This window comes from Sapajus apella, unplaced genomic scaffold (assembly GCF_009761245.1).
Source record: "Sapajus apella isolate SASKATOON/1434 unplaced genomic scaffold, GSC_monkey_1.0 scaffold47, whole genome shotgun sequence".
Lineage (NCBI taxonomy): Eukaryota > Metazoa > Chordata > Mammalia > Primates > Cebidae > Sapajus > Sapajus apella.
In genome coordinates this window covers 4,930,991-4,958,055 of record NW_022436987.1, presented here as the reverse complement: position 1 = coordinate 4,958,055, position 27,065 = coordinate 4,930,991, and the positions used below count along the sequence as shown (strand labels likewise).

Sequence of the window (27,065 nt, the reverse complement as noted above, 5' to 3'; positions counted from 1 at the left end):
ACATCTGTTATATAAAGAGGAATTTAATTTTTGTGTTTGAAATGTGTCTGCTTCAACAACGCTTTGGCCCTTGTTAGAAAGGGTACGCTGAGTGTTATACTGCGAGGGAAGGGAGTCAAGGAGGGAAAGTGAAGGGAAACAGGCGGGCCCAGGGAGCAGCTTCCAAGTGAGCTGGAAAATCAGCGCCCAGAACTCATCAGGACACAATTTACTCAGTGTCATGGCATTCAGCGCTGATGGCCAGAACCGCGGACCTTGAAGAGCACTACGTGGGCAGCGTGGTGGGACAGGTGCCCTGGGATCGGGGAGGTGCAAAAGCCTGAAAGGAAGAGTCCAGGAGTGGACGGTCCCCACCTGACGACAGGGTAAAGGTCCGTCTCTACTGTTTACTAGAAAGGTGGAACCCAGGAAGCTTGAGGCCTCAGGAAACCGGCACAGGAGACCTGTCAAAAGGGCCCTGAATCCTCCCGCAGGGACAGAGCTACACGTCCACCTGGGCTCCGAGGACAGACCCAGGTTGTGGGGATACCGGCTGCCTGCAGGGGGCGAGATGTTCCTTTGGTGCTGCTGGGCTGTGACTAAAGAGCAGAAACAAAGATAGAAGCTGAGATCAACGGAAAGGAATGAGACTGAACAAACATATATATTAATCCTGACGGGACACATACTAAAATAACATTCACAAACACGGCAGTAAGAAAGGATGAACTATGAAAAGAATGTGCAGATAAATGAATGAAACTTCGGAGGACAAAAATGTAAGTTTCACATAGTATATAAAAATAAACACCAAGTGGATCAAAGTGCTAAATATTTTAAAGAACAGCCATAGGAACTATATATTTAATAGGATGAGGCAGTTATATTTATGGATAAATGCCAGCATTCTCAAGGCTTTGAAGCAACAGAAGAAACAAAAGAAGATTTATATTCAAAATTTAAAAACGACAGAATTTTTCTTTTGACACAAAGTCTTGCTCTTGTTGCCCAGTGGCACAATCTCAGCTCACTGCAATCTCTGCCTCCTGAGTTCAAGCAATTCTCCTGCCTCAGCCTCCTAGGAGTTCAAGATCAACCTGGCCAACATGGTGAAACCCTGACTCTACCAAAAATACAAAAATTAGCTGGGCATGGTGGCAGGCACCTATAATCCCAGCTACTCAGGAGGCTGAGGCAGGAGAATCACTTGAACCCGGGAGGCGGAGGTTGCATAGAGCCAAGATCATGCCTCTGCACTCCAGCCTGGGCAATAAGAGCAAAACCCTGTCTCAAAAAAAAAAAAAAAAAAAGCTAGAGTCTGCCAGACATGAAACATTATGTCTTCATTTGCAGTATGCCCAGTCCTTTTCTAAATAAGTATCTAAACGTGAATTAAAGTACTGTCACAGCTCAGAAAAAGGGTCATCAAAGTAAAGGCAAAAAGTCTTGAGTGGGTTTATCCAGTTTTGTAGTGTTTTGTTTTTGTTTTTTTGTTTTTTTCTGAGACAGAGTCTCACTCTGTCACCCAGACTAGAATACAGTGGCTTGGTCTCAGCTCACTGAACCCTCCACCTCCCAGGTTCAAGCAATTCAGCCTCCCAAGTAGCTGGGATTACAGGTGTCTGCCACCACAGCCGGCTAATTTTTGTATTTTTAGTAAAGACAGGATTTCGTCATGTTGGCAAGGCTAGTCTCAAACTTCTGACCTCAAGTGATCCGCCTACCTCGGCCTCCCAAAGTGTTGAGATTACAAGTGTGAGCCACTGTGCCCGGCCAGTTTTGGAGTTTTAAATACCATCACTTTTCTAGTGAGCCTCAAATAAATCCCTAACCTGAACCTCAGTGCTGAACTCCAGACTCAGACAGCCATCTGTCTACTTGACCTCTCTACTTGGATGTCTGATAGGCACTGCAAATTTAAGTGTCCAGGCAGGTGCCATAGTTCACGCCTGTAATCTCAGCACTGTGGGAGGCAGAGGCAAGCAGATCACTTGAGTTTAGGAGTTCAAGACCAGTCTGGGCAACATAGCGAGACCCTATCTCTAAAAAAAAATTTTTAAATTAGCCAAGCGGGCCGGGCATGGTGGCTCACGCCTGTAATCCAAGCACTTTGGAGGTCAAGGCAGGTGGATCACCTGAGGTCGGGAGTTCAAGACCAGCCTGACCAACATAGTGAAACCCCATCTTTAAAATAAAATTAAAAATTAAATAAAAAATGAAAAATGAAAAAAAAAAATAGCCAAGCATGTTGGGACATACCTGTAAGTCCCAGCTACTCAGGAGGATAAGGTGGAAGGATCACTTCAGCCAGGGAGGTCGAGGCTGCAGAGAGCCATGATTATACCTCTGCATGCCAGCCTGGGCAACAGAGCAAGACCCTGTCTCAAAAAAAATGTAAATACCCCAAACTGACCATTTATTCTCCATCCGCCCTCCCCAACACACACACAAAATGTAGTTTCTCTAACAACTAATAGCAAGTCAATTTTTTTTTTTTTGAGACAGAGTTTTACTCTGTCACTCAGGCTGGAGTGTAGCAGTGGTGCCATCTTGGCTCACCGCAACCTCCATCTCCCAGGTTCAAGCAACTCTCATGCCTCAGCCTCCTGAGTAGCTGGGATTACAGGCATGCGCCACCACACCCAGTTAATTTTTGTATTTTTAGTAGAGATGGGGTTTCACCATGTTCCCCATGCTGATCTTGAACTCCTGGCCTCAAGTGATCCACCTGCCTCAGACCCCCAAATTGTTGGGATTACAGGTGTGAGCCACCACACTCAGCCAACTAGTACCAAGTCAATTCTTTCATCTGTTCAGATAAAAACTTGGGGTCATCCTTGATTCGTCTTTCTTTTAAAACGTAAGTCAGGTCTTGTCAGTACTTCGCTTAAAACTATCCCATGTTCCCCCATTGATCAGATGTAAAAACTGACATGCTCACTATGCCCTAAAGGCTCCATGTGACCAGCTCTATCACCTCTGTGACCTCCTACTCTCCCCTTCCATCACCCCTCTAGGTCAAATTGGCCTCCTTGCCGTTCCTCAAACACACCAGACACGTGCCCACCTCAAGGCCTTTGGACTTGTTCCCTCTACTGAGAGTGATCTTCCCCTCCATACTCAGCCATAGTTCATGTCTCAGTTTGTTGAGGTCTTTACCCAAAAGCCAAAGCAACTTTCTCAGTGAGGCCTTCCCTATACAACCTATGTAAAACACATAAAAAACTCCCTGATTTGAATTTTCCACCTTAGCATTTTATTGCTTTTTCGAGACAGGGTCTCGCTCTGTCACCCAGGCTGGAGTACCGTGGCGTGATCATAGCTCACTGCAGCCTTGAACTCCTGGGCTCAAGCACTTCTCCCGCCCCATCCTCTCAGGGCCACAGGCATGTGCCACCATGCCTGGCTAATTTTTTATTTTTATTATTTATAGAGACAGGGCTCTCACTGTATTCCCAAAGCTGGTCTGAAACTCTGAGCCCTGCGCAATCCTACGCCTCAGCCTCCTAAAGCACTAGGATTACAGGAGTGAGCCACCGTGTCTGGCCCATTTTATCACTGTTTAAATATTTTTACTTGTTTATTTTGTTTACTGTCTGTATCTCCCTATTAGAATGTAATCCTATAAGCCCCAAGGGCAGGGATTATTGTCTATTTTGTTCACTGATTTAGCCCCAGTGCCCAGAATGGTGCCTGCCATCTGGTAGACACTTGATAAATATTCACTGAATGAGTAAGAGTGGGAAGGAAAAGCAGATAATAACCATGTGGTTCACGTGAGGTCAGGAGTTCAAGACCAGCCTGGCCAACACGGTGAAACTCTGTCTCTACCAAAAATACAAAAATTAGCTGTTCACAACAGTGAACACTCTTACTAGCAGAAAACTAATTTAGGGAGATTACTAAGAAAGTCAGGTGTGGTCGGTCATGCAAAAGATTCTACAAAACAGAACTAAATGTCTAGATCACCAAGATAGGAGCTGGGGGCCAAATAGTCTCTGACAGAGAAAACTGACTCCCTCCCTGACTCACAGTTTACATCCAGCTCCATCTTCAGAATCACAGTCCCCTGAAGGCTGAGAACTCCAGAGTCTACACATGCCCAGCCCCCATACATATCTTGGCCCCGGGAAGGTGGGTAAGGAGCTAACGGGACAAAGTATGTCTAAGGTATGTTCCTCTCAGCTGGGATGCTCTCAGGTAAGGCAAGGTAACAGAACACCCAGTTCAAACTGGTGTCAATAATAAAGAACATTTGGGAGGCTGAGGTGGAAGGATCACTCGAGCCTAGGAGTTCAAGATCAGCCTGAGAAACCAAGCAAGACCCTGTATCTACAAAAAATAAAAAATAAAAATAAAATATTAGCCAGGCATGGTGGCATGCACTTATAATCCCAGCTACTTGGGAGGCTCAGGTGGGAGGATTGCCTGAGCCCAGGAGTTCGAGGCTGCAGTGAGCTATGATCAGACCACTGTACTCCAGCCTGGGCAACAGAGTAAGCCCCTATCTCAAAAATAAATAAATAAAAATAAAGAACACATATTGTTCCAGAAAAAAAGTCCAGAAGCAATGAGGACTTGAAGAATGCTTTGATCCAGAGGGTCTCAACATCTTCAGGGGCTTTGTTTCTCTACACTGGCCCAGCTCTTCCCTCCTCTGTGTGTGTTGGCTTTATCCTTGGGTTGTGTGATGGTTAATTTTCTGTGTCAACTTGACTGGGTTAAGGGATGCCCAGAGAGTTGGTAAAACATTATTTCTGGGTGTGTCTGTAAGGGTGTTTCTGGAAGAAATCATTTAAATCAGTAGGCTGAGTAAGGAAGATTGCCCTCACCAATGTTGGATAGGCATTATCCAGTCCACTATGAACCTGAATAGAACAAAAAGATGGAGGAAGGGCAAATTTGCTCTCTCTGAGCTGAGACATTTTCTCCTGCCTTTAGAGGAGGAGCTCCTGGTTCTCAACCCTTAAGACTGAATTGTACCACCAGCATTCCTGAGTCTTCCGCTTACAGACAGCATATCATGGGACTTCTTGGCTTCCATAATAAAGTGAGCCAATTCTCATAAAAAATCCCCTCATAAATATATATCCTATTGGCTCTGTTTCTCTGAAGAATAGTAATATAGACTTTTTGTGATTTGAATGTGTCCTCCAAAGTCCATGTGTTGGAAACTTAATCTCTAGTGCAACAGTGTTGAGAAGTAGGAGCTTTAAGAGGTGATCAGGTCATGAAGTATCCACCCTCATGCATGGATTAATGCTGTTACCATGGCCATGGGTTATCTCAGGAGTGGGATCCAGATAAAAGGATGAGTTTGCTCTCGTGTCACTCTCACTTTCTCATGTACAAACATGCTTTCTCACTCATGTGATGCCTTCCATCATGGGATGATGCAGCAATAAGGTCCTTGCCAGATGCTGGACCTTGATATTAGACTCCTCAACCTCCAGAATTGTAAGCCAAATAAATTTCTGTTTATTGTCAATTACCCAGTGCTATAGTTTGAATATTTAACCCTTTAAACCTCATGTTGAAATTTGATCCCCAATGTTGTAGGTGGGGCCTAATGAGAGGTGTTTGGGTCATGGGAGCAAATCCCTCATGAATGACTTGGTGCAGTCCTTGTCCTGTCCTCATGGTAATGAATGAGTTCTTGATCTATTAGTTTCCATGAGAGTTCCCCTGAGAGCTGGCTGTTAAAAAGAGCCTGACACCTTCCTTCTCTTTCTTGCCTTCTTTCTCGCCATGTGACATCTGCACACAGTGGCTCCCCTTCACCTTCTGGCATGAGTGGAAGCAGCTTGAGACCCTCTCTGGATGCAGATGCTGGTGTCATGCTTCTTGTACAGCCTTCAGAACCATGAGCCAAATAAACCTCTTCTCTTTTATAAATTGCCCAGCCTCAGGTATTGCTTTATAGAAACACAAATAGACTAAGACACTTAGTCTGTGATATTCTGTGACAGCAGCATAGAATGGATTCAAACAAGGCTGTTTCTCCTTATAGTGGCAGAAATGGCTGCAGTTTTTAAAGATTTTACATCTTTTCTCTAGACTTAGAGACTCACTTTTTTTTTTTTTTTTTTTTTTTTTTTGAGACGGAGTTTCGCTCTTGTTACCCAGGCTGGAGTGCAGTGGCACGATCGGCTCACCGCAACCTCCGCCCCCTGGGTTCAAGCAATTCTCCTGCCTCAGCCTCCTGAGTAGCTGGGATTACAGGCACGCACCACCATGCCCAGCTAATTTTTTGTATTTTTAGTAGAGACGGGGTTTCACCGTGTTGACCAGGATGGTCTCGATCTCTTGACCTCGTAATCCACCCGCCTCGGCCTCCCAAAGTGCTGGGATTACAGGCGTGAGCCACCGCGCCCGACCTGAGACTCACTTTAAAGCAACTCCTGTGACCAGAGAAAAGTCCACACACAGCGGAGGGTAGAGCTGGCTTGGGCCATTCCCTGACCCAGAGACTGGGCCTGGGGATGGGATTTTTCTAACTGATTTAGGACACACCACTGAGGCTGGAAGTGAAACCAATCTTACTTAAAGAGCTCCTCCATAGAGAACTGTGTGTGAATGGATGGGAGGCCAACTGCAGAATCCATGACAAAGACATATCCACCCAGAGGGTGCAGGAGACCACTGTCTACTTATATTCTGACTTGGATCTAGTTATCCCTCTCCTCACCAGGGCCAGGCCCTGCAGAGGCTCACCAAATTTCTGCTGGGAATCTGGTGCATACCAGGCTGCCCCATCGCCTAGGTCCTTGGTCTGCACAGCGTGGAAGCCACATCAATCCTGATCTCTCTTAGTGCCTTTTCAATCAGCCCCATGATGCCCCCAACTCTTCCTGTCATCCTAGACTGACTCTCCTGTCATCCTAGACTAACCTCTCAAAAAGGTTAATCCAGATAGGGGCCTCTCCTGTGCTCTTGGGATGCTGCTGCCCTCTGTGCTTCCTGCTACTACTGCAGCACCCTGAGCCTATAGCACCTGGAACCTTGGTTCATTTATAGAGGGAGCTCCCTCCACCTTCTGCTTTAACTGAAACCTGGTTGAGGACATAGCATGAGGCCCTACTAACGACATAACCCACCTACCATGTGACAAGGAAGGTGGTCAGCATCCCCCGCCCTCACTGCCTCTTTCAGATCACCACTGTTCTTTGGACTCCCTCCCTCAGCACGGCCATCTACTCACTTCCCTACATTCACTGAGGACTTTGGCCCTTGACTCACAGGCTTCCCAGAAGAAATACTGCCATCATCCCGGGTGATTTAATATCCCTATGGATAACACCTTCTATATCTTAATCTTAAAGTCTCTCGCCCCCTTGTTTCCAATGACCTTAGCCCTTCTTACTGCTCAGGCCCCTCATCCCCTTGGTCACACTCTGAGGCCTGTCATCACCTAAAAGCAACACTCTGACAAAATCCGATTATCCAAACATAAGTGCCTATTCTTGCAGCTCCCTCTTCCTTATCTCATTACATCATGTCCCCTTAACCTTCCACCTTCTTGTCATCACGTAGTGCTGAGCAGTGCAGGGAAAGCTCCATTCCCCTGTGGACTGGCGCCAGGGTCCTCAACCCCCTGACATCTGGATTCTCTCTCTACTATACCACCGAAGCCACTAATGTCACCAGGAACTTCCTTGTTGCTATACTAGAGGGACGCCTTATCTTCTTCGTCCTCTCAGTACTTATCTTTTTAGGCCTCTTCTCTATGTTGACCAATTCTTCATTCTTGAAATCCTTTACTCCTGCAGCTACTAAATTGCCCGTCACCCCTCATTTTCTTCCATCTCTTTGAATGCATTTTCTTTCTTCTTGACTAATTCCTTTTCTTCCCATCAGCCCCATAAATGTTTCTGTTCCCAGGGCTCTGTCTTGGTTTACTTCTTCTTTCAAATTCTTCTTGGATTATCTCACTCATACCCAAGGTTTCAACAACCACCCAAAAGCCAATGATGTCCAAACCTAAATTCTGGGTCTTAAATGCCCTTGGGTCTTGCCACCAGCATGCCCTGCAGGGTCCTTAACTTTAGCATGTCCCAAATTGAACTTTCTATTCTCTACCTTAAACTCTGTGGGACATGGCAGAATTTAATAAAGACCAACAGGCTGGCCATGGTGGCTTATGCCTGTAATCCCAGCACTTTGGGAGGCTGAGGTGGGTGGATCAACTGAGGTCCCAAGTTCAAGACCAGCCTGGCCAACAAGGTAAAACCCCGTCTCTAGTAAAAATACAAAAATTAGCCAGGCGTGGTGACATGCACCCATAATCCCACCTTCTAAGGAGGCTGAAGCAGGAGAATCACTTGAACCCAGTAGGCAGAGGTTGCAGTGAGCTGAGATTGGGGCACTGCAGCACTGCAGCCTGGGTGACAGAGCAAAACTCGATCTCAAGAGAAAAAAAAAAAAAAAAAAAGCCAACATGCCAACATGTCACCTCCCTCCAGATAGAAAGGAAATTTGAATAGTACTCATTATTACTAATTTAAGATGTATTAAAATGTCCCAAATATCCCTTTTATTCAGTGAGTTGATGAATGTAAAAATATTTATAATCCTATTTTCTCCTTCAAGTCCTGAGTTGCTCAACAGTGAATTATCTTCCCACAGATGATTTCAGGAGGACAGGCTGTGCCTTGGCCATCCGCCCATCTTATATTGGCCTTAGACACAAATCATGGAGTAGAGAGCAACTGTCTGGTAAGTGGGTGCGTGGATTTGTTTGCATGCTTAGAAATGTATTTTGCCTTGATGCAGATATTATGCATACTATAAGAAGAGACTGGCCAGGCACAGTGGCTCACACCTGTAATACCGGCACTTTGGAAGGCCAAGGCAGGTGGATCACTTGAGGTCAGGAGTTCAAGACCAGCCCTGGCCAACACAGTGAAACCCTATCTCTACTAAAAATATAAAAATTAGCTGGCTGGGCACGGTGGCTCATACCTGTAATCCCAGCACTTTGGAAGGTGAAGGCGAGCAGATCACATGAAGTCAGGAGTTCCAGACCAGCCTGGACAACATGGTGAAACCCCATCTCTACTAAAAATACAAAAACATGTCAGGCATGGTGGCGGGTGCCTGTAGTCCCAGCTACTCAGGAGGCTGAGGCAGGAGAATCACTTGAACCCAGCAGACGGAGGTTGCAGTGAGTTGAGATCACGCCACTGCACTCCAGCCTGGGTGACAGAGCAAGACTCTGTCTCAAAAATAAATAAATAAATACAAAAATAAAAATTAGGGCCGGGCGCGGTGGCTCAAGCCTGTAATCCCAGCACTTTGGGAGGCCGAGGCGGGTGGATCATGAGGTCAAGAGATCGAGACCATCCTGGTCAACATGGTGAAACCCCGTCTCTACTAAAAAAATACAAAAAATTAGCTGGGCATGGTGGCGCGTGCCTGTAATCCTAGCTACTCAGGAGGCTGAGGCAGGAGAATTGCCTGAACCCAGGAGGCGGAGGCTGCGGTGAGCCGAGATCGTGCCATTGCACTCCAGCCTGGGTAATGAGCGAAACTCCGTCCCAAAAATAAAAAAAATAAAAAATAAAAAAATAAAAATAAAAATTAGCCAGGCATGGTGGCAGGTGCCTGTAATCCCAGCTACTTGGGAGGCTGAGGCAGGAGAATCAGTTGGACCTAGGGGGTGGAGGTTGCAGTGAGCTGAGATCACGCCACTACACTCTAGCCTGGGCAACAAAGCCAAATTTCATCTCAAAAAAAAAAAAAAAAAAAAAAAAAGGAAGGAAGGAGAGAAAAGAAAAAAAGAAAGAAGAAAGAGGTGGTGGCAGCAGCAATGGCTGAGTCACATGTAAAGCTGAAAATAAGTATGAGACCCAGCATGTCCTCTAAGGATACTCCCAGAGGGTCTCATATCACCTTTTGAACTGTGGGGTCTTCCCAGGCAGTTCCAGGTCTTATGTAAACAGACTGAGAATTTTCTAGAAAGGGAGACACCAGCTCTGGTAATGGAGCTTCCAAAACTGGCTAGGGAAAAAGCAGTCCCTGTTGATACAGTGCCTTCTGGGTGCCATTGTGATTGAGGGATGCGAAGTAATCTGAGGTCTCAGGATGAACAAAGCTTTGGATAACGTTAATTTAACCTACTTAGCTCGTCACCTGTTTTCTTGGTGTGTGGTGTAAGGAACAAAAAACCTAACCAACTACTTTAAGAAGCAAAAGTGGGGGTGGAAGCTTGTTAGAAGGATAATTGAGTGTTTCAAGTAGCAACTAAACCAGAAAAATAAAAGGGAAACACTGATTTAGGGCCTTGGTCAGATATGGCTGGAACCAAGGATTCAATGTCTAGTTCTCTGGTTTTCTCTGCATGCTGCCTTCAACATTCCCCACTGCAGCCTCAACTCCTCAGTGTGACTGAGCGCCACTAGCTCCCTGGCCTCATTCACATTCCACCTGCCACTGGCAGAGAGGGACTAGTCTGTTCTCACTCTGCTCTGAGAAGGGTCTCTGGCCTGGCTTGGCTCGGGGGCAGACCCCCAAATTATTGGTGGTTTGGCTATGAACAGATCTGATGAGACCTCTTGATTCAAGTCCACCACTGGACCAATTAGCTATATGCCATGGGGACAGGGTTGCATAGTACAGACCTGGTCATTGGGCACCCAGCCTGTGTAACAAGGACAATTTCCAGAGTAGAAGGATGTACAAGAATATTAGAATTCAGATTGCAATTCGAATATTAGAATTAGAATATGGGCAGCCACCCCTAGTGGGGATTACTACATCATTGCTAAGGAATTATTTTTCTTTTTTTCTTGAGACAGAATCTTGCTCTATTGCCCAGGATGGAGTGCAGTAGCACGATCTCGGCTCACTGCAACCTCTACCTCCCGGGTTCAAGAGATTCTCCTGCCTTAGCCTCCCAAGTAGCTGGGATTACAGGAATATGCCACCACATCTGGCTTATTTCTGTATTTTTAGTAGAAACAGGGTTTTACCATGTTGCCCAGACTGGTCTCAAACCCCTGGGCTCAAGCCATCTGCCTGCCTTGGCCTCCCAAAGTGCCGGGATTACAGGTGTGAACCACCATGCCTGGCACTAAGTATTTTTCAATCCTTTTCCCCAAACACAATCAAATAGCCTTAGCCTGTTGCCCATGATAATGAGGTCATGTGCCAAAGCACCGAAGAACATGGCTGAGCCCTTTCTCCTTGCTCTGTCAGCCCCTCTGGCCCCTTGGCTGTCTTCCTTCTCCTGGCTTCCAAAGCCTCAGCCCCTCTCCCAAGCTGCCTGCAAAAGTGTCTACTCAAACCCTGCCCTTTATGTTCCCTTCCTCTGAGTTGCTCTCTTTTCTTATTATGCCCAAGGGAGAGCCTTGAAACCTCCCAGAGGGAAACATCTACAGATGCAAATTTGCATACTCTCCATAAGAAGCCTGGTGGTTGAGGAAGGATTTCCTTTTAAGACCTGGTGCAGCCGAGCAGGGTGGCTCATGCCTGTAATCCCAGCATGTTGCGAGGCCAAGGCAGGTGGATTGCTTGAGCCCAGGAGTTCAAGACCAGCCTGGGCAACATAGCGAAACCTTATCTCTACAAAAATACAAAAATTTTCTGGGCACAGTAGCACTAGTAGTAATCTCAGCTTTTTGGGAGGCTGAGGCAGGAGAATTGCTTGAACCCAGGAGGCAGAGGTTGCAAGGAGTCAAGACCGCACCACTACACTCCAGCCTGGGCCACTGGAGTAAAACCCAGTCCCCAAAAAAAGGAAAAAAACAGGCCAGGCGCAGTGGTTCACACCTGTAATACCAGCACTTTAGGAGACTGAGGCGGGTGGATCACAAGGCCAAAAGATGGAGACCATCCTGGCCAACACGGTGAAACCCCATCTCTACTAAAAATACAAAAATTAGGCCAGGCGCAGTGGCTCAAGCCTGTAATCCCAGCACTTTGGGAGGCCGAGGCGGGTGGATCACGAGGTCAAGAGATCGAGACCATCCTGGTCAACATGGTGAAACCCCGTCTCTACTAAAAATACAAAAAATCAGCTGGGCATGGTGGTGCGTGCCTGTAATCCCAGCTACTCAGGAGGCTGAGCCAGGAGAATTGCCTGAACCCAGGAGGCGGAGGTTGCGGTAAGCCAAGATCACGCCATTGCACTCCAGCCTGGGTAACAAGAGCGAAGCTCAGTCTCAAAAAAATAAAAAATTATAAAAAATAAAATAAATAAATAAATTAGTTGGGCATGGTGGCATACGCCTGTAGTCCCAGCTACTCAGGAGGCTGAGGCAGGAGAATCACTTGAACCTGGGAGGCACAGGTTGGAGTGAGCTGAGATCATGCCACTGCACTCCAGCCTGGTGACAGAGCGAGACTCCATCTCAAAAACAAACAAACAAACAAAAAAAAAACCTGGTGCAGAAGAACAGGTAAGGGGAAAGGGCATTTGTGTTGCAGACTCCCCAAATGGGTCTGGATCTCTCCTCAAGTGAGGGTATTTTTTGCCCTGCTAGCTGTGTGAGCCAGTCCATGTGTGTGTGTGTGTGAGAAAGAGAGAGAGAGATCATGCATGAGCCTTCCTGTCAAAGGTTTTTTGTTTTTTTTTTTTTTTTTTAAGATGGGGTTTCACCGTATTGGTCAGGCTGGTCTCGAACTCCTGACCTCAGGTGATCCGCCCACCTCAGCCTCCCAAAGTGCTGGGATTACAGGCGTGAGCCACCGAGCCCAGCTCTTGTCAAAGGCTTTAAACACAGTCACCTGTGGATGGCCTCAAGGCATTCAATCCATGTGGCTACAGCAGTATTAGTTAAAGAAAGCAGAAAGTTAACCCTTTGAAGGAAAATTAATAGTAAGCAAGCCCCACCAAGTGTGTGAGTTACGGCAAAGTTTCTCTTCAAAGAGCCTGCTCAACCTTTTATTCTTTAATTCCCAGTACCCCCACACTTTCTTCTCCTTTTCTTCTTTCTGACTTTACTACATGCCCAGGCATGCCACAGCACCAGTGGTGTTATCAGCACCAGCTCACATTCCTTTCCTAATTTAAGAAAAGACTGGCTCTCTAGTTCACTGCATGGGACCCCTTCCTCCTCTCCCCTCTCTCTTGTTAGGTGTCCACTTTATCCAAGAAAGTTTAAATGAGCCAGGCATGGTGGCTCACGCCTGTAATCCCAGCACTTTGGGAAGCTGAAGAGGGCGGATCACCTGAGGTCAGGAGTTCGAGACCAGCCTGACCAATATGGTGAAACCCCATCTTTAAAAAAAAAAAAGAAAGTTTAGATGTTTAGCCAGTCAAGTCTAGTTTAAATTGTGCAGTATGACCCCAGTCAAGGGGGAAGGACATCGGGGCAGGAGTCATATTAGAAATAAAAATTTCAACTCTCCTTTGTTCTGGGTGCTCTCATGATGGCCAGCCCTGTGAGAAGCACCCTTTCTGCAGAAAATAAAATTGCCTTGCTAAGAAAACTTTGTCTAAGTGCTAGTTCTTCTTTGTGGCACTAAGGAACAAGCATTTGTTTCTAACAATTTTGGGGGCTCATCTGGGGTTCCCATTCTCCTTCAGGAGGGGGGTCTTCAGTCACCCCACCCAGGGGGAGACATGTCCCACTGTCCCATTGCAGTGGCCTCAGGAATAGGAGATCAAGACCCACCTGTTGTGATGAATAAATCCAGGCTCTCAGCAACACAGGGAGAAGCAGCTTACAACACCACGGCAACCAGGTAACTGCACAGACCAAGGTAAGAAACATCGCAGGTTGAGGCACCCCCACACTGCCCCAGCACTCCCCCAACCCCCCACACCTAGGAGTGCTAGAAACCTCCAGCAAGGGGGTGTTGAAAATTCCAAGGAAAAGGCCTATTCTACTTAGGCATCACCCCGAACCTTCAAGATAATGAAATTCCTCCTGATAGTCCCCTAAGGCTTATGTTAAAATATTAGAAAGATAATGAAAGAACCAAACACAAAAGAAAGCAGCAAATAATAAAATATTGTTGTTTTATTTGGAGGGCCCATCCTTACACCCTTAGTCTTCTGGCCAAAATTTAGGCCTGATGAGGAGTGGATTTTTTTTTTTTTTTTGAGACAGAGTTTCGCTCTTGTTACCCAGGCTGGAGTGCAATGGCGCGATCTCGGCTCACCGCAACCTCCGCCTCCTGGGTTCAGGCAATTCTCCTGCCTCAGCCTCCTGAGTAGCTGGGATTACAGGCACACACCACCATGCCCAGCTAATTTTCTGTATTTTTAGTAGAGACGGGGTTTCACCATGCTGACCAGGATGGTCTCGATCTCTTGACCTTGTGATCCACCCGCCTCGGCCTCCCAAAGTGCTGGGATTACAGGCTTGAGCCACCGCGCCCGGCCTGTCAGCTCTTAATGGAACATGTTCATGATAAAATCCTCGTCTCCCAGGAGGAGATAGACTATGCTCTTTGTTAGAGACAAGGACCTGTCCTCCTTTACCCCTTAAAAACCAGAATGAACAAGCCAGAAACCAACTCCTCTGAAAGACAAAAAGTCCCTGTTTCTAAATAACCTGCACCCACCAACACATGGGATCCTCTAGACCATCTTGTTCCCTTCAGTTTCCCCAACGCTCCCTTCAGGCAGCTGTGCACTAAAAAGTAAACTTTTATATGACAAACTTACCCAGTGGAAACCTGACTGTCTCTTGTAGACTTCTGAGGAAATCCATCAAGTTGAGGAATTAAAAGAGATGCTCATAACTGCCCCTATTCTAGCCCTACCCTTCCTAGAAAAGCCATTTCACCTTTTTGTTAACGTGAGTAACAGGGTACCTTTAAGAGTGCTTACCCAAGAGCACAGAGTCCACGGCAGCTCGTGGCCTTGCTGTCAAAGGTTTTAAACCCAGTCACCTGTGGCTGGTCTCAATGCATTCAATCCATCGTGGCTACAGCAGTATTAGTTAAAGAAAGTAGAAAATTAACCTTTGAAGGAAAATTAATAGTAAGCAAGCCCCACCAAGTTAGAACTATCTTAAATCAAAAAGCAAGGAGGTGGATCTGACTCAAACATTTTAAAGAGTGAGGCTATTCTGCTAGAAAAAGATAATTTAACATTAACCACTGATATTCACTCAACCCAGCAGGTTTCTTAACGAGGAATCCAAACCTATAAAGGAGGCACACATGTTTAGATTTACTTAATTACCATATGAAGGTCTGGCCAGACTTAGAAGAAACTCACTTCAAGACAGTGTGGTGCTTATTTATAGATAGGTCCTCCCAAGTAATTGAAGGGAAAAGACATAATAAGTATTCAGTAACTAATGGAGAAACTCTTGAAGAAGTAAAGTCAGGAAGACTACCCAATAATTAGTCTGCCCAAACCCGTGAACTGTTTGCACTCATCCAAGCTTTGAAACATTTACAGAGCCAAGAAGGAACTATCTATCCTGATTCTAAATATGCCTTTGGAGGGGCTCATACATTTGGAAAAATTTGGACTGAGAGGGGTCTTATTAACAGTAAAGGCCAAGGTCTAGTCCACAAACAACTAACTGTTCGTGTCCTAGACAATCTCCAGGTGCCAGAGAGATAGCTATTGCACATGTCCCAGAGCATCAAAAAGACTTTTCTTTCACAAGTCAGGGAAATAACCTTGCAGAGCAGATAGCCAAACAAGCTGCTGTTCCTTCTGAAATGCCTGTCTTTCACTTAAGTCCTTGCCTTCCTTCCCCTACTGCAGTCCCCATCGTCTCTTCCAATGCAAAGAAAAAGTTAATAAAAATAGGTGCTGAAGAGAACACAGAAGGAAAATGAATATTACCAGATCAAAAGATGTTACCCAAACCTCTCACGAGGGAGGTTTTGACTCAACTACATCAAAAAACCCATTGAGGACCCCAAACTATGTGTAATGCAGTTCTGAGAGTTTATAAGTGTATTAGAGCCGGGCGTGGTGGCTCACACCTGTAATCCTAGCACTTTGGGAGGCCAAGGTGGGTGGATCACCTGAGGTCAATAGTTCAAGTCCAGCCTGGCCATCATGGTGAAACCTCATCTTGTAAAAAAATAAAATAGAAAAGAGAAAAAAAAATTTTTTTTTTTTTTTTTGAGACAGAGTTTCGCTCTTGTTACCCAGGCTGGAGTGCAATGGCGCGATCTCGGCTCACCACAACCTCCGCCTCCTGGGTTCAGGCAATTCTCCTGCCTCAGCCTCCTGAGTAGCTGGGATTACAGGCGCGCGCCACCATGCCCAGCTAATGTTTTTTGTATTTTTATTAAAGACGGGGTTTCACCATGTTGACCAGGATGGTCTCAATCTCTTGACCTCGTGATCCACCCGCCTCGGCCTCCCAAAGTGCTGGGATTACAGGCTTGAGCCACCGTGCCCGGCCAATAAGAAAAAAATTTTTTTAAATGTATTAGAATTTATACCCTAGCCAAACAGGTCACAGATAGTTGCCTAATATGCAGGAAAACTAATAAACAAGCCCTGGAAGCCTATAAGACTCACAGCAGATCTCTCAGCAGAAACCCTACAAGCTAGAAGAGAGTGGGGGCCAATATTCAACATCCTTAAAGAAAAGAACTTTCAACCCAGAATTTTACATCCAGCCAAACTAAGCTTCATAAGGAAAAATAAAATCTTTTGTGAACAAGCAAGCACTTAGAGATTTCATCATCACCAGGCCTGCTTTACAAGAGCTTCTGAAAGAAGCACTACACATAGAAAGGAACAATCAGTATCAGCCTTTCTAAAAAATACCAAAAAGTAAAGAGCATCAACATAATCAAGAATTTACACCGGGCGCGGTGGCTGAAGCCTGTGATCCCAGCACTTTGGGAGGCCGAGGCGGGTGGATCACGAGGTCAAGAGATCGAGACCATCCTGGTCAACATGGTGAAACCCCGTCTCTACTGAAAAATACAAAACATTAGCTGGGCATGGTGGCGCGTGCCTGTAATCCTAGCTACTCAGGAGGTTGAGACAGGAGAATTGCCTGAACCCAGGAGGCGGAGGTTGCGGTGAGCTGAGATCGCGCCATTGCACTCCAGCCTGGGTAACAAGAGTGAAACTCCATCTCAAAAAAAAAAAAAAAAAGAATTTACATCAACTAATAGGCAAAACAGCCAGCTAACATTAAATGGCAGTATTAAACTCACATATATTATTATTAATTCTAAATTTAAATCGACTAAATCCCCCAATCCAAAGACACAGACAGGCAAAAAAAGCCAAAACCCATCGGTATGCTGCATCCAGACCCATCTCACACGCAAGGATACACAAAGACTCAAAACAACGGGATGGAAAAAGATTTGCCGACCAAATGGAGAGCAAAAATAAATAAATAAATAAAAAGCAGGAGTTGCTTTAAAGCAACAAAGATCATAAGAAGCAAAGAAGGATATTACATAATGATAAAAGGATCAATGCAACAAGAAGACCTAAAGATCCTAAATATATACGCACCCAATACAGGGATACCCAGATATATAAGACTTATAAAGAGACTTAGAGTCCCACACAATAATAGTGGGAGACTTCAACATCAATATTAGACAGATCAATGAGACAGAAAATTAACAACAATATCCAGGATTAAGTAAACTTAATAAACATTTATAGAACTCTCCACTTTAAATACACAAAATATACACTCTTATCAGCACCACATCACACCTATTTACAGGCTTAAATGAAATATTGGTTGGCTGCTTGTTTGTTATTTTCTTCCCTCATTTTTTTCATGTCTCTATTATTAAGCACAATTATAGGCATACCCATTTTTAGACTGCATTCTAGCCCAGGCAATAAAGCAACACCCCCGTTCTCTCTCCCTCTTCCTCTTTCTCTTTCTTCCTCTCCTTCATTCTTTTTTTTTTTATTCTTTTTTTTTTATTCTTTCTTTCTTCTTTTTTTTAAAAAAAAAAACAAAACAAAACAAAGTTCTGTTTGACAAAATAGAACTGTTATCATTTTGAAAGTATCAGTAGCTATAAGAGTTTTCGAAAAGGGCCAACAAAATTTAAAAAATAAAAACAAAAAGGAAAACTAATGAACAAGCCCTAAGAAAATCACCCCCTGCCAGGCGCGGTGGCTCATCCCTGTAATCCCAGCACTTTGGGAGGCCGAGGCGGGCAGATCATGAGGTCAGAAGATCAAGACCAACCTGGCCAGCGTGGTGAAATCCCCTCTCTACTAAAAATACCAAAAATTAGCCGGGCATGGCAGCGTGTGTCTATAGTCCCAGGTACTCGGGAAGCTGAGGCAGGAGAATTGCTTGAACCCGGGCAGCGGAGGCTGCAGTGAGCCGAGATTGCACCACTGCACTCCAGCCTGGGGACAGAACCAGACTCCATCTCAAAAAAAAAAAAAAGAAAGAAAGAAAGAAAATCACTCCTCAAAGGAAGAGATCCAAGGCTAAGACCATCCCAAAGTGTTCAAATTAATTACACTAAAATGCCTCCGATCGGTCACCTGAAGTAATTGCTAGTAACAGCAGATCACTGTACTGAGTAGAGGCTATTCCCTTCTCAAGCACAATCGCTAGTAATATAGTTAAAGCATTCATTGAAAACATCATACCCAGATTTAGACTAGCAGGAAACATTAATTCAGAAAATAGAACCCATTTCAAGGCAAATATTATTAGAGAATTAGCCCAGGTGCTAAACATAAAGAACACCATATCCCTTAGCATCCATCCTCTTCAGGAGGGGATGAATCAAACTCTAAGGAGTCACCTAACCAAATTAGTCCTAGAAACCCAGTTACCCTGGACTAAATGCCTCCCCATTGTCTTGTTAAGAATCGGAACCGCCCCTTGAAAAGATGTTTATCCCCTTACGAGATGCTACATAAGCTGCCTTATTTACATTCGACTACTGATGTCCCTACATCTGAAACCAAAAATCAGCTCCTCAGAAACTATCTACTTGGTTTATCTTCTACTTTCTCTTCTGCCTCATCCACTTGGCAAACTCTCACCCATCTTTCAAGCCCTAAGTCAGGTGTTGCCGCTCCTGGGAACAGCAACACCCACCTCTCTATCCCATGGATTAATTGCTTACCATTTGGCCCTCATAGTGACCTGTGTTTGCCACAAAAGATTATTTTATTGTACATGGTTAGTTGTTTCTGCTTAATACCTCCACTAAACTATGTACAATAGAAAAGGAGGAAGGATTATCTTGTTTGTATTTGTACCTGTGTCTAGCTAGCACTTGCTAGTAACTGCTCAGCATTCAGGTACCAGGAGTTAGAAAGAGACCTGGGGTTGACATTGCTCAAGTCTCAGGCACAGAGGCCTAGGCACAGAGGAGACAGCACCAGGAACACTGGGAGCAGGAGGATGGCGCAGGAGACGTGAGGGTGCAAGGACTAGCACAGTGCGAATCCTTAAAGTAAATGTTGCTGCACATGATGGCTCATTCACACCTGCAATCCCAGCACTTTGGGAGACCAAGGTGGGCAGATGGCTTGAGCCCAGAGGTTTGAGACCAATCTGGACAACATGTCAAAATCTCATTTCTACAAACAAATAAAAATTAGCCAAGCATGGTGGCAGGAGCCTGTAGTCCCAACTACTCAAGAGGCTGAGGTGCAAGGATGGCTTGAGCCTGAGTGATTGAGACAGCAGTAAGCCAGGATCATGGCACTGCATTCCAGCCTGGGCAACAGAGTGAGGCTGTCTCAAAATATATAAATAAAATTTTTTAAAAATGTTGATTGAAATAAATGAACCAAAAAATTCAATCAACAAAATAAACATAAGTGCCATGTCACTGTATGCTTTGGTCCATTCAGTGTCAGAGCCAGGAATCTAATTGGGAAGCATGTCGTGCAGCCAGGTCCTCTGTCTTCCCCAGCGTCAGTATTTTGCTCCATCTCTTAACAAGGAGGCTTAAGGCCAGGCATGGAGGATCATGCCTGTAATTCCAGCACTTTGGGAGGCCAAGGCAGGAGGACTGCTTGAGGCTAGGAGTTTCAGGACAGCCTGGGCAACACAGCAAGACCCCATCTCTACAAAAAATTTAAAAAGTAGCTAGGCATGGTGGTGCATGCCTGTAGTCCTAGCTACTCTGGAGGCTGAGGCAGGAAGATAACTTGAGCCTAGGCGTTTGACACTGCAGTGAGCCATGATTGTGCCACTGCACTCCAGCCTGAATGACAGAGTGAGACCCTATCTCCAAAAATTAATAATAATAATAAAGAATGAGGAGGCTTGAAGTACAACCTTTTCCCAATTTCAAATACAAATTTAAGACTCCTCATGGGCTTTTATCTCCATTTTCATTCTCCAAGAATAGCTTCTTCAATACTTGTAGCAATAGTGTGTGACAGACAGAAAAACAAACTGCACATTTTATTGTCCAAATCAGCTGGCTGCATAGGTCTCTTTAGCTGTTAATGGAACTACTGGATGTCTAGTCCTGTTCAAGTCAAGGTCTAGCAGTAAAATTCTTTCTGGAACCGCTGTGCCTGGTGCTTTGCACAAAGTAGCCACTAGAAAATTAATGCTATAACTACATGTAACCATGAAAGTGAGGCAGGCCAGGAGGAGACGCTGCGGGGTCTGCTATCACACGCCATTCTTGACGTAGGAGGAACCTCAACCAAGGGATGAACCAGGACCCTCAGATCTTTGGCGTGCAATTCTCAGTCAGGCTGTTAGGAAGTCACAGCCTGGGAGAGTCAGAGTGACATCATTTTAAAATCAACTCCATTTTTTTTTTTTTGAGACAGAGTCTCGCTCTGTCACCCAGGCTGGAGTGCTGTGGCACAATCTCGGTTCACTGCAGCCTCCACCTCCCGGGTTCAAGCGATTCTCCGGTCTCAGCCTCCCAAGTAGCTGGGATTACAGGTGTGTGCCACCACGCCTGGCTAATTTTTGTATTTTTAGTAGTGATGGGGTTTCACCATGTTGGCCAGGCTGGTCTTGAACTCCTGACCTCAGGTGATCCACCCACCTCGGCCTCTCAAAATGCTGGGATTACAGGCATGAGTCACAGTGCCTGACCTCAACTCCATCTTAAAACTACCCAAGGCACATTCCTTGCCACTCATGACTCATGGTCATATGATGTTTAGTTGAGGAAACAGCTAAAAGATACCTGCAAGGCCATAGTCCTACAACAGCTGAAAGTCCAGATGTCCCAACACCTGTAATAATATATGCTTTCAAGATAATTACAATGGCCAGACGCAATGGCTCATGCCTGTAATCCTAGCATTTTGGGAGGCCAAGCCAGAGGGATTCCTTGAATGCAGGAGTTTGAGACCAGTTTGGGCAACATAGTGAGACACCATCTCTACAAAAGTAAAAACAAATTAGCCAGGCATGGTGGTGTGCACCTGTGGTCCCAGCTAACCAGGAGGCCAAAATGTGTGGATCACTCATGCCCAGGAAGTGAAGGTTGCAGTGAGCTGAGATTATACCACTGCATTCCAGCCTGAGTAAGAGAGTGAGACCCTGTCTCAAAAACAAAACAAAACCAAAAATATATAATTATAGTTATACTTTGAGATACTTACACACTATAATGTCAATGATAGCTTTATTTTATTTTATTTTTAAAAACATATCCACTTGACATCTTTTTATTTTTTTAAAAAAGGAGAGCTTTCTTTAAATTTATTTATTTTATTTTATTATTATTATTATTATTTTTATTTTATTTTTATTTTTTTTATTTTTTGAGACTGAGTTTCGCTCTTGTTACCCAGGCTGGAGTGCAATGGCGCCATCTCGGCTCACCGCAACCTCCACCTCCTGGGTTCAGGCAATTCTCCTGCCTCAGCCTCCTGAGTAGCTGAGATTACAGGCACACACCACCATGCCCAGCTAATTTTTTGTATTTTTAGTAGAGACGGGGTTTCACTATGTTGACCAGGATGGTCTCGATCTCTTGACCTCGTGATCCACCCGCCTCGGACTCCCAAAGTGCTGGGATTACAGGCTTGAGCCACCACGCCCGGCCTATTTTATTATTATTATTATTTTTTTTAGAGATGGGGTTTCACCATGTTGGCCAGGACGGTCTTGATCTCTTAACCTCATGATCCACCTGCCTCGGCCTCCCAAAGTGCTGGAATTACAGGCGTGAACCTGTAGCTAGCTTTCTTTAAATTAACAGAATAATAAATTTTGTGATGCTGTCAACCTACTCTCATCTTAGCTTAGCTTTTATGTAGACAAGATCCCTACATAAGAAAAACTTAAAACAAAGATGAGGTGTTCCTCCTTTTGCCTTCTGAGGATGTTATACTCTGAAACAGTAGCTTTCAATAAACTATCTCTTCTCACTGCACTCTGAGACACTTTGAATTCCTTCCTGCACAAGACCCAAGAACCCTCTTGGGGTCTGGATCAAGACCTATTTTTCTGGCAACAATACAATATCTAAATGATTTAACTCACGGCTACGAGTTTAGAGAAATATGTTGCATTAGGCAAGCTCTTTTCATTTCAAGCAACTGACTCATCTTAAAATAGCTTAGGCCAAAAGACGAATATGCACAGTCTTATGGAACCAAACCAAGATTGGCATCAGGGACTCAGACGCTCTCAGATCTTGCCCTCCTCATTTCTCAATTCTGCTTCTGTGTTGGTTCATTCACATCTCCTGCAAATCAGCTTTTGCTAAGCAGCTTGGCTTCCCTATCTTTGCCAGCAACTCGAGCATCTGCAAGGTTCCAGGAAAAATTCCATTTGGCCCAGCCCACATATAGGTGTCCCTGTATTCAAGGGAGTGGTGCTGCAAATCAGAAATTTGCGGGGGGAGTAGAAGATGATTATTGGACAAATCTTTGCAAGTCAGGTGACTTGCCCAATTTCTATTGACTGCATATGTTAATAACTTTTTTTTTTTTTCTGAGACAGAGTCTTTATCTGACACCCAGGCTGGAATGCAGATGTCAGCTCACTGCAATCTCTGCCTCCTGGGCTCAGGTGATCCTCCCACGTCAGCCTCCTGAGTAGCTGGGCCTACAGGTGCACTTGATCATGCCTGGCTAATTTTTGTGTTTTTAGTAGAGACAGGGTTTCACTATGTTGCCTAAGCTGGTCCCAAACTCTTGGGCTCAAGCAATCTGCCTGCCTCAGCTTCCCAAAATGCTACGATTACAGGTGTGAGCCACCATGCCTGGCCTCAAATATGTTTTGTTTTGTTTTGTTTTGTTTGAGACGGAGTTTCGCTCTTGTTACCCAGGCTGGAGTGCAATGGCGTGATCTCGGCTCACCGCAACCTCCGCCTCCTGGGTTCAAGCAATTCTCCTGCCTCAGCCTCCCGAGTAGCTGGGACTAGAGGTGTGCGCCACCATGCCCAGCTAATTTTTTGTATTTTTAGTAAAGACGGGGTTTCACCTTGTTGACCAGGATGGTCTCGATCTCTTGACCTCGTGATCCAACCGTCTCAGCCTCCCAAAGTGCTGGGATTATAGGCGTGAGCCACTGCGCCCGGCCTCAAATATGTTTTAAAAGGAAAACGGAGTGGGAAAGCTTTGGTAATCCCACCACTCACATAAATGACAGCCATTGTTGGCCTTTATTCTTTTAATGCTTTGACAATAATCCTATGTATACCATTTTGTTTGCTGATTTTTTTTTTACTTTACTATAACACATACATTTCTCTAATCATAAAAACTTCTTGAAATGCTGCTTTAAATAGCTATATAATATACTCTGGAGACTCACCCAGGCTGGAGTGCAGTGGCAGGTTCTCAGCTCACCGGAACCTCCAGCTCCGAGATCCAGGTGATTCTCCTGCCTCACTCTCCCAAGTAGCTGGGATTACAGCACCCGCCACCACATCTGCCTAATTTTTGTATTGTTAGTAGAGGAAGGTTTCACCATGTTGACCAGGCTGGTCTTGAACTCCTGACCTGAAATGTTCCCCTGACCTTGGCCTCCCAAAGTGCTGGTATTACAGGCGTGAGCCATCATGGTTGGCACACTGAAGACTTTTAACCACTTCATTCAGAAGGAAAGCAGGCAGTGGCAGCAGAGTGAGGAGGCATTCCTTCTGTATATGTGCCTCTGCCCTCAGTCCCCTGAGGCACTTTCAGTTCCTGGGACACAGTTCCAACTTCAGAGGAGAGGGCATTACACTGGAATTCCCCCTCCCCATTGTCTGCATTTCCCAGAACTTGTCTCATTTACACTCATTCTTCCCCTACTACAGAACTTGCTACAAATTTGGGTAGTGGTTCAGCCAAACACTCTTTAGGTTTGAATCCTGATGCTATAGCTTTGTAATTGGGGAAACATTTCACCTCTCCAAAAACCATTTGTAAAATGGGGATTTCGTCACAGAGTTCTCATGAGGATTAAATGTCATTATGTATGTAAAACAGCGCATAGATGATAAATAATAGCAAAACCAGCAAAACCCAGGCCAGATGCGGTAGCTCACACCTGTAATCCCAGCACTTTGGAAGGCCTAGGCATGCGGATTACCTGAGCCCAGGAGTTTGAGACCAGCCTGGGCAACATGGCAAAACCCTGTCTCTACCAAAAATACACACATTAGCCAGGCGTGATGGTGGATCATTAAAGCCCGGGAGGTCGAGCCTGTGGTGAGCTGAGACTGGGCCATTGCACTCCAGCCTGAACTACAAAGTGAGACCCTATCTCAACAAAACACCCCAGCAAAACCCAAACAAGATTCCCCTCTAATTATAGCCCTCTCCTCCCTTTCTTTCAGTCAAGCTTCTTGCAAATGATCTGTGCTTGCTGTCTTTATTTCCTTTTCTCCCGTTTATATCTGAACTCATTGCAATCTGGCTGTTTCCCCTGTACTGACACTACTCACCAACTATCTCTTAATGAACTCTAGATGCCTTCACAGAGCTTTGAGTCACTGCTCAATCTTTTCTGTATTAGTTAATCAATTTCTCCTTCCAAGTTCTCTTGTTCCTTGTCAGATTCCATCCAGTTTTCCTAATTCTCAGTCTGCACCTTCTTATTCTCCTTTGCTGCCTGAACTCTGTCTTTTTTTTTTTTTTTTTTTTTTGAGACAGAGTCTTGCTCTGTTGCCAGGCCGGAGTGCAGCGGCACTATCTCGGCTCAGTACAACCTCCATCTCCCAGGTTTAAGCGATTCTCCTGCCTCAGCCTCCCGTGTAGCTGGGATTACAGTCTGTAAGGCCGGTTGCCTAGCCGGGAGGCCGGACACACCCACCTCTGCACCCGGCACCAGACTCTGCCCTCGGCACCTAGCTCTGCCGCATTGCTCCCCTGGAAGGCTCCAGCTGATGGCAAGACTCCTGGCCGGCTCTCCCATCGGAAAACCCGCCCAACAACCCGCCAACCAATAGCGGCCCGCCCTGTCTCAATCCCGCTCCTCTGGAGTCAATCAGAGCACCCAGCTGTTGCTCTTTCCTCCTAGCCATAAAAACCCCACGCCTCAGGAGGTTGGCGCGACTTCCCTGGCCCCTTTCCCCGGGACCATGGAACCTCGCCCTGGAGCTAAATAAATTGGCATTTAATCTTCTTATGCTGGTCTCAGTTTCCTCATTTTTAACTCGGCAATAACCCTTACACAGTCATGCACCACCAAGCCCAGCTAATTTTTGTATTTTTAGTAGAGACGGGGTTTCACCATGTTGGCCAGGCTGGTCTCAAACTCTTGACCTCGTGATCCACCTGCCTTGGCCTCCCAAAATGCTGGGATTACAGGCATGAGCCACCATGCCCAGCCTGAACTCTGTCTTTTAAGTCAGGGGTCCTCAACCCCTGAATTAATAGTGAAACCCCCATGGTACCGGTTTGTGGCCTGTTAGGAACAGGGCTGCGCAACAGGAGCTGAGCCCCGGGCAAGCCAGAGAAGCTTCATCTGTATTTACAGCCGCTCCTGATTACTTGCATTACCACCTGAGCTCTCATCAGATTAGCCGAGGCATTAAATTCTCATAGGAGCACAAACTCTACTGTGAATGGTATGTGTGAGGGATCTAGGCTGTATGCTCTTATAAGAGCCTAATCCCTAGTGATCTGTCACTGTATCCCATCACCCCAAGATGGGACCATCTATTTGCAGGAAAACAAGGTCAGGGATCCCACTGATTTACATTGTGGTGAGTTGTATAATTATTTCATTATATATGACAATGTAATAATAATAGAAATAAAGTGCATAATAAATGTAATGTGCTTGAATCATCCCAAAACCACCTTTCCCATCCCCTCCTGGTTCTGGAAAAATTGTCTTCCACAAAACCAGTCCCTGGTGCCCAAAAGGTTGGAAATCACTACCTTAATTAGTATTCGTTTTCAACTTTCATATGTCTAGAAAAAGCATGATTCTTTGCTATGAGATCTGAGTTGGAATTCTGACTCTGCTACCTACTAAACTGATTTCCTAAATTATTTTACTCCCTTGAGACTTCATACTCTTACTTGCAAAAAAGTTCCTCCTCTCCTGGATAGTCATCCTAAATTGAATTGTATACCAAACCTCTATTTCCAGGCCAGGCGCAGTGGCTCATGCCTGTAATCCCAGCACTTTGGGAGGCCGAGGCTGGTGGATCACAAGGTCAGGAGTTCGAGACCAGCCTGGCCAACATAGTGAAACCCTCATCTCTACTAAAAATACAAAAATTAGCCGGGCATGGTGGCGCATGCCTGTAGCCTCAGCCTCTTGGGAGACTGAGGCAGGAGAACCGCTTGAACCCGGGAGGCGGAGGTTGTGGTGAGCCGAGATTGCACCACTGCACTCCAGCCTGGGCAACACAGAGAGACTCCATCTCAAGAAAAAAAAACAAAAACAAAAAAAACAAAACACCTGTGTTTCCTGTTGGCATAATGAATTAGTAAGCATAAATTGGAATTCCAGGCCTGGAAATTTACTTCATACCATAACAATGTCAAAAATCAGAACAAATATAAGCTCTTCAAAATGTTTATTAGCCGTATAAAACTGAACAATATGAACTGTGATGTAAATGTTCCTTTGAGGTATTTTTCTTCATGGGCTCGACTGGCCGAAGTTTTTTTGACTCTTAGTTTAATGAAGTTTGGATACAACGTGCCATCTTTTCCTGGTGAATCTTCCTGGAGCATACATAGATATTTTTCCTTACTCCAGAGACCATTGAATTGCATTGAAAATTAGGGTCATCTGCCACAAAGAAAAAAAAGAATTCAATGA

The 27,065-nt window shown here is 45.2% G+C and overlaps 1 long non-coding RNA gene across 1 annotated transcript; it reads left to right on the top strand.

Moving 5' to 3' along the window:
• Positions 1-490: 490 nt before the first annotated feature.
• On the top strand, positions 491-13,725 carry LOC116525359. Its single transcript, XR_004257652.1, has 3 exons — positions 491-758; positions 8,605-8,694; positions 13,508-13,725. It is a non-coding gene; the product is annotated as an uncharacterized LOC116525359 (long non-coding RNA).
• Positions 13,726-27,065: the final 13,340 nt, after the last annotated feature.